The sequence below is a fragment of the Magnolia sinica genome, chromosome 6 (assembly GCF_029962835.1).
Source record: "Magnolia sinica isolate HGM2019 chromosome 6, MsV1, whole genome shotgun sequence".
In the NCBI taxonomy this organism is placed as follows: Eukaryota; Viridiplantae; Streptophyta; class Magnoliopsida; order Magnoliales; family Magnoliaceae; genus Magnolia; species Magnolia sinica.
Window position 1 is genome coordinate 40,972,393 of NC_080578.1, and position 7,525 is coordinate 40,979,917.

At 38.8% G+C, this 7,525-nt stretch overlaps 1 non-coding gene across 1 annotated transcript; it reads right to left on the minus strand.

Annotated features, from left to right (window-relative positions):
* Positions 1–569: 569 nt before the first annotated feature.
* On the minus strand, positions 570–676 carry LOC131250248 (small nucleolar RNA R71). Its single transcript, XR_009173174.1, has one exon. It is a non-coding gene; the product is annotated as a small nucleolar RNA R71 (small nucleolar RNA).
* Positions 677–7,525: the final 6,849 nt, after the last annotated feature.

A 7,525-nucleotide genomic window follows, 5' to 3' on the forward strand; every position in this document is an offset into this window, starting at 1 on the left:
AATATAGAAACTTCTAATTTGGTAACTTATTTCTAATTCTCTCTCTTTCTGTTTTAGGGTTAGGTTAGATTCTGAAATTGAGGGTCGAGAGTATTTCATGCCCAAGTGGGTATGTGATAACACTCTATGTCTCTTGAGTGAAGGAGGATTAGTTGAGGGGTTATCTATCCATCAGGGGATTAGATACCACTTGAGATCCTCAGAGTCAACTGAAGTGATGACTGCCAATCAACCGGACAATTAACTTACAGGTGAGCACACCTTCATGCATGATTTTTTCAAAAAATATGAGACATATGGATATCAAGCCAAGGGTGATCCAACTCCTTCCAAAATTCCATGGACTTGAATATAAAAATCCATATTTACACATGAAAGAGCTTAATGAGATTATAACCACTTTATATTTTTAGAACGTGTCTGAGGACACGGTCAGGTTGAAATTCTTTCCCTTCTCGGAAAAGAAAGCTAAGACGTGGTTGCATTCACTACATCCACGATCTATTGGTAGATGGAACGACATGACAAGGGAGTTCATTAAGAAAATTTTCCCATATCATAAAAGGAACACCCTTAGAAAATCAATCATGAACTTCACCTAAAAGGAAGATGAAAATTTCTTCCAATGTTGGGAGCAGTTTAAGGATCTTGTCAATTCATGCCCACAACATGGTTTTGAAACTTGGCAAATAACAAGTTTTTTTTTATTATTTTTATTTTTACGATGGGCTGACTTCTTCCATACGCCAAATGGTCGAGACAATGTGCAACGAGGAATTCATGAACAAAAAGGTCGATTATGTGTGGGATATTTTGACAAGCTTGCTAAAAACACACAATCATGGGACATCTCCCCAAAATCTAGTATCACTTCTAGGCCTACTCAATCAAAAGAGAGGGGCAGAATATATCTTCTAAAAGAAGATGATGATATAAATATTAAAGTGGCTAATCTCATAAGAAAACTCAAGGCCATGGAACTAAAGAAGCATAAGGGTAAGGAAACTGTTTGCGGTATTTATGCTTGCAACATTCACACAATTGAAAATTGTCCAACAATACCTGCTTTTCGAGAAGTACTAAATGAGTAATCTAATGCCGTGAATAATTACCAAAGACCTTTCAGTGGATCCACTTCAAATACGTACAATTCTAGTTAAAGAAATCATCCAAACTTCAAATGGAGGAATGGACAAACTGCTTCTCCTCAAGGATTCCCTAATCAAATTCTAAATCAAGAGAAACCTCAAGAGGATCTGGTTCTAACATCCTTAAAATCAAGAGCGTTTCAATCAGGGTATGCTACAAGCCTTTCAAGACCTTACAAAGGCCATATAAGGGCTTGAGACAAAAAATGCGATTGGGGAAAAAGGAAGCCTTCTAGCTCAACCTCTTCGTAATTCAAAACAACAATATGAAGTCAGCGACCCAAGCTCTTCAAATCAAATGGAGCAAGCTAAGTCTATCACCACTCACCACTCTTAGGAGTGGGAAAACAATTGACAAATCAATTCCGGTAAGGGCTGAAAAGTCTAAGGACCCAAAAATAGATGAAACTAATAAACCTAGCAATGCTCCACATGAGTTAGAATCGGAACTTCAAGGCAAGCCGATTGCTCCATTTTCCCAATGGTTAATTGCACTAAAACCTCTCTCTAACTCTTAGGACATTCTAGAGGTGCTGAAATAAGTGAAGGTCAACATTCCTCTACTGGATATCGTTAAGCAAATACCTTCATATGACAAATTCCTGAAAGACTTATGTACAACTAAAAGATGATAAAATATTTAAAAGAAAAAAATTTTAACAGAAAAAGTTAGTGTCATCCTAGAGCAAGATGTACCACAGGAATATAAAGATCTCGGTAGCCCAACCATCGCTTGTGTAATTGGGAATTACCGGATTGAGGACGCACTTCTTGACTTAAGAGCAAGCATCAATCTGATCCCATACTTGGTGTACGAACAACTAGGTCTAGGTGAATTAAAACCCACCCGGACCACATTACAACTTACCGATCGCTCAGTTCATGTACTGAGAGGGATAATTGAGGATGTGTTGGTCTAAGTTGATAAATTCTACTACCTAGTAAATTTTATCATCCTAGATACTCAACCCATCGTGGACATGAGCACTCAAATTTCAGTCATTCTTGGTCATCCATTCCTTGCCATATCAAATGCAATTATTAATTGTAGAAATGGAGTCATGAATTTTTCTTTTGGGAATATGACATTGAAGCTCAATCAATATGGACAAACAGGTAGCGGATGATGATGATGCCCACGATATTAACCTGATTAATTCTTTCGTGGAAGATAGAATAATTCTGACCTTATCCTTTGACCTTTTAGAGATGTGTTTGGCCCACTCGCATGATTTAGATGATGACACAATTAGGGAGATGGATGTCATGCTTAATAATTTCCTAGTACTTAGAGTTAACCGATGGAGGCCACAACTTGAGAAATTGCCCCAAACTAATGTAATGCCTCTACCATCTAGCTTCAAAGTGTCAAAGCTTGACCTAAAACCTTTACCCTCTGATTTGAAATATGTCTATTTAGGTCAAGATGAGACATACCCGGTGGTAATTTCTTTTCACCTTGAGCAAGAACAGGAGAGTATGCTTATTCTACTCTCATTGAGCATAAATGAGCCTTTTGATGGTCGATTACGGACCTTTAGGGAATTGACCATTTGATTTGTACTCACTGCATTTATTTAGAGGATAATGCGAAGACCTCTCAGCAACTACAACGTAAATTAAATCCAAACATGAAGGAAGTGGTTAAGGCCAAGGTACTTAAACTATTGGATGTGGGTATCATATACCCTATATCCTAGTCAATGGGTGAGTCCAACTCAGGTGGTTCCTAAGAAGTCAAGAATCACTAAGTGGCCAATGCCAATAATGAACTTGTGCCAATTAGAGTTACTACTGGTTGGAGAATACGCATTGAATATAGGAAATTGAATACCGTCATGAGGAAGGACCACTTTCCTCTGCCCTTTATTGATCAAATTTTGGAAAGGCTAGCTGGTCACTCATATTATTGCTTCCTTAACGGGTATTCGAGCTACAATCAGATAGAGATATCCCTTGAAGATCAGGAAAAGACCACATTCACATGCCCCTTTGGCACCTTTACTTACTGAAGGATGTCATTTGAACTATGTAATGCCCCTGCCACTTTTCAACGATGGATGTTAAGTATTTTTTCTGACATAGTAGGGCAATATCTAGAGCTCTTTATGGACAACTTCTCTGTCTTTAGTCCATCCTTCAGTGAATGTTTGGAGAATCTTAAATGTGTGTTGAAGTGATGTGAGGAAAAGAATTTAGTACTAAATTAGGAGAAGTGTCATTTCATGACTCATAAGGGAATTGTTCTTGGACATATCATCTCGTCTAAAGGAATTGAGGTAGATAAAGCTAAAATTGATCTTATCTCTACCCTACCTCCACTTAAGAGTATACAGGATGTGCGATCCTTCTTAGGACACGCTAGGTTTTACAGAAGATTCATAAAGGACTTTAGTCACCTCTCTTGTCCTTTATGTAATCTACTTCAAAAGGATGTACCATATGAGTAGACTGAGCAATGCCGAGAAGTTTTAACTAAGCTCAAGGGCATGTTGACTACCACACCTATCATACAGCCACCCGATTAGAGCATTCCATTTAAGATAATGTGTGATGCATCTGACTATGCTATTGGGGCGGTGTTAAGCTAGAGAAAAGAAATGAAACCCTACATTATTCATTACACAAGTAGAACTCTAAATCCTGCCCAGGTGAATTACTCTACTACGGAAAAGGAACTCTTAGCCGTGGTATTCGCTTTGGATAATTTTGGATCCTACTTGATGGGATCTAAGATCATTATCTACACTGATCATGCGGTGCTCAAGTACCTCCTTTATAAGAATGATGCTAAGCCTCACCTGATAAGATGGATCCTCCTACTCCAGGAATTTGATTTGGAAGTAAAAGATAAAAAGGGAGTAGAAAACGTAGTAGCTGACCATCTTTCGAGACTTGACCTCCCTGATTCCCTTAAGACGATGCCTATAAATGATATGTTTCCTGACGAGCAATTGTTTAAAGTCTCCCACTCACCTTGGTTTGCTGATATTGCTAATTATCTTGCTATAAGTTTCACGCCAACACATTGGACTGCGCAAGATGAGAAGAAATTCTTCGCTGAGGTACGTAAATTCTTCTGGAACGATCCGTATTTATTTAAATATTACCCACGTTAAATTCTAAGGAGATGTGTGTCAGACAATGAACACCAAAGTTTCGTCTCCTTCTTTCACTCTCAGGCCTGTGGTGGTCACTTTTCCACTAAAAAGTCCACAGCCAAAATTTTGCAGTGCGGCTTTTACTGGCCCATTATGTTCAAGGACACTTATGAGTTTTGCAAAGCTTGTGAGCATTGTCAAAAGTTGGGAGCATTGTCCCATCGAAATATGATGCCCCTGGTCATTAAAGCATTTGATTGATGGGGCATCAATTTCATGGGACCATTCCCCCAATCCTTTGGAAATTTATACATTTTGCTAGCAGTAGACTATATCACTAAATGGGTCGAAGCAATCCCATGCTAGAATAATGACCATCAAACAGTCATTAAATTTTTAAAAGAGAACATCCTTTCCCAGTTTGGAACACCTCGAGCCGTCATTAGTGATAGAGGTTCACATTTTTATAATAGGCCATTTGCAAACTTAATGAAGAACTATAACATCTCTCATTAGGTAAGCACTTCATACCACCCACAAACAAGTGGGCAAGTTGAGATTTCTAACAAAGACATTAAAAACATTTTGAAAAAAATCAGTTAACCCTGAACGAAAGGATTGGTCAATCCGATTGACCGATGCTTTATGGGCTTACCGTATAACCTTTAAAACTCCTATTGGAATGTCTCCCTTTAGACTTGTCTATGGGAAAGCTTGTCACTTACCTGTAGAGTGGGAACATGGAGCCTACTGGGCTATTAAGAATTTGAACTTCGATTTAGACAATGCCGGCTTGCTGTGCAAATTGTAATTGAATGAACTTGAGGAAATCTGAAATGATGCGTATGATAACTCGAGAATTTATAAAGACAGGATGAAGGTGTTCCATGACAGGAACATTCACGGTTACATCTTTTTCCGGGTAAACTCCGATCAGTCCTTTCACTTTACTAATGTTTATCCTCATGGGGCTGTTAAGATAAAGAATCTAAACAATGGCAATGCTTTTAAAGTAAATGGACATCGTTTAAAGTCATTTGTTGAGAAATTTGATTCAGAGGACATGTCCATGCCTCTGACTGATCATATATATTAGGATTAATCTCCTAATCTGATGCAAGTATAGCTAAGTTCATTGCTTTCATAATAAGATGAAGATTGAATCTTGAAATGTTGGACTTTGATCACCCGAATAAACTACCACTTAAGGTTCTTGAATGATTGAGAGGAAATTTGTATATCATGTTAATCTAAATCACAAAACACATTTAAGTTGCTTCCTTGAGATATGTTAGGATTTCTGATTGGTAGCATGCGAATCATTGATAGATGTTGAGAATTGAGTCTGGAAAATTATATCTACCTTAAAAGATGAAAAACCAGTTAAAAAATAGTAGATCGACAAAAGGGTCATGAATAATGAAAAGAATGAAGAATGACAACATCTTTGAGGAGAATGAAAAAAGTCTCTGAAAAGGATTTAAAAGGAATGAATAATCCAAAAAAAAAAATCGACCGTCGATATAAAATCAAAAACTGGAAAATGAAGGAAAAGGGGGATATGTTAAGAATCAGTACTTGAGTTTTTGATTAATTTTGATATAATGAGCATGGCTAACATTATGAACTGATAGTGTGTTCATGGGAAGTAAGTTGATGTTCACCAAGCACATTGGAAAAACTTGATACATGAATTTATGAATTTAAAACTGATAAAGAACCTATTTGATTGATTGCTTATGTGATTCAGCTCTAGGTTTTCAAAATCTCACGTTCTTGTCTTGATTCTACTCATTCATACTTGATTGCACAAAAGATTACTTGTCACGCCCCAAACTCAAAGATCGGATTCACAGGAATCCCGATGGCCGAATCCGGTGCCGACAGCCAACGTAGTACCCCATTCTCGGCTCCCAGCATCTATATGCCAGATTCCGATCCTGGGACCCTATAAGGAGGATTTTCCAACGTACATTTTTTCATAAGAAGCATAACCACAAGTATACCCAAATCACAAAGGCAACATCATCATTACATATCCACTAATATAAACATTTGAATACAGTGTTGAAAGGGAAATACATATATAAAAAATCAAAGCTCCAGAAGACGGCTACACACTCCAAGCTCGACGCTACAGCAACCCTAAGCCACCTGCACGCATCTATCGTGCATAAGCTTATAGAAAGCTTAAAGGGTGGTGTAAGTGTGTACATAAGGTAAGTGTCAAGTATTCAATACAATGTCATAATCATACAATATCAGAATTTTGGCAAGATCATGAATCATACGATATCAGAGTAAGCGGAAATACTGCAAGTCTATAAATCATATAATATCAGAGTACATAATACAAATCAGTTATGCAAATGAGGAGTTGTAGAGAGCCAAATATCAGATGCCGAGGATATAATGCAATATGTAAATCCTGCTAAGTTGGTCTAAGCCATATAAGTGCAGAAACATATCAACCCAAAATGCCATATGCCTGCGGATGTAATGCAATATGCGATGCGAATGAAATGACTAAGCTGGAGTGTGAAGTAAGGATGATATTATGTAGTATCGCGAGCTACGGGGTCCACCACAAGGGACTTCTATCCAGACCAGTCCCATACCTAAATTTGGATAGTCAGACACAATGTGGTAAACTCCTGATCTCAGGTTAGTCGCGCGCCCCAACCGAAATCCTGGCCATTGCGAAGGTACACGTAACAAATAGTTGCGCACCACCTGCCCAAGTGGATAGTGAATGAATGAATGAATGAGTATGCAACTCCTGCTCAATAAGTCTACATATCGGTACTGTACATCTTTAGGATCATTACCAGGGTCTAGTACACTCCAAACTAGCTACCACCCCTACAGGCCGTGTAACCAAGCGAGTGGAAAAGACCTCACTATCCGCCTGCCAATATCGGGCCCGGCTCGTCGATAGTGGATTCATTCCTCAAGCTGGTCAGACTCAACCTAGATATTGCCCTCTCACTCAGGCGGGTAAGGTCACATCCCTCCCCCAACCGACCACGACACAGTGGGAGACGCAGCCTACTGGTATACAACCCTCATGCTCTCATATATATCCACTCAGTCTCGATGTTGGGGCGTCTCCTGGCCACGGAGGTTTAGGAATTTTCACCCAGGGACATCTATGGCGCCTGTATATTAGAACCAAACATTTTTGGTGTCACATTTGACCATCCACGATATGCCTGTGGAGGCCACGTCCCTGATGTTGTTAGGGCATACAATACTCACAACATGCAATGCAAGATG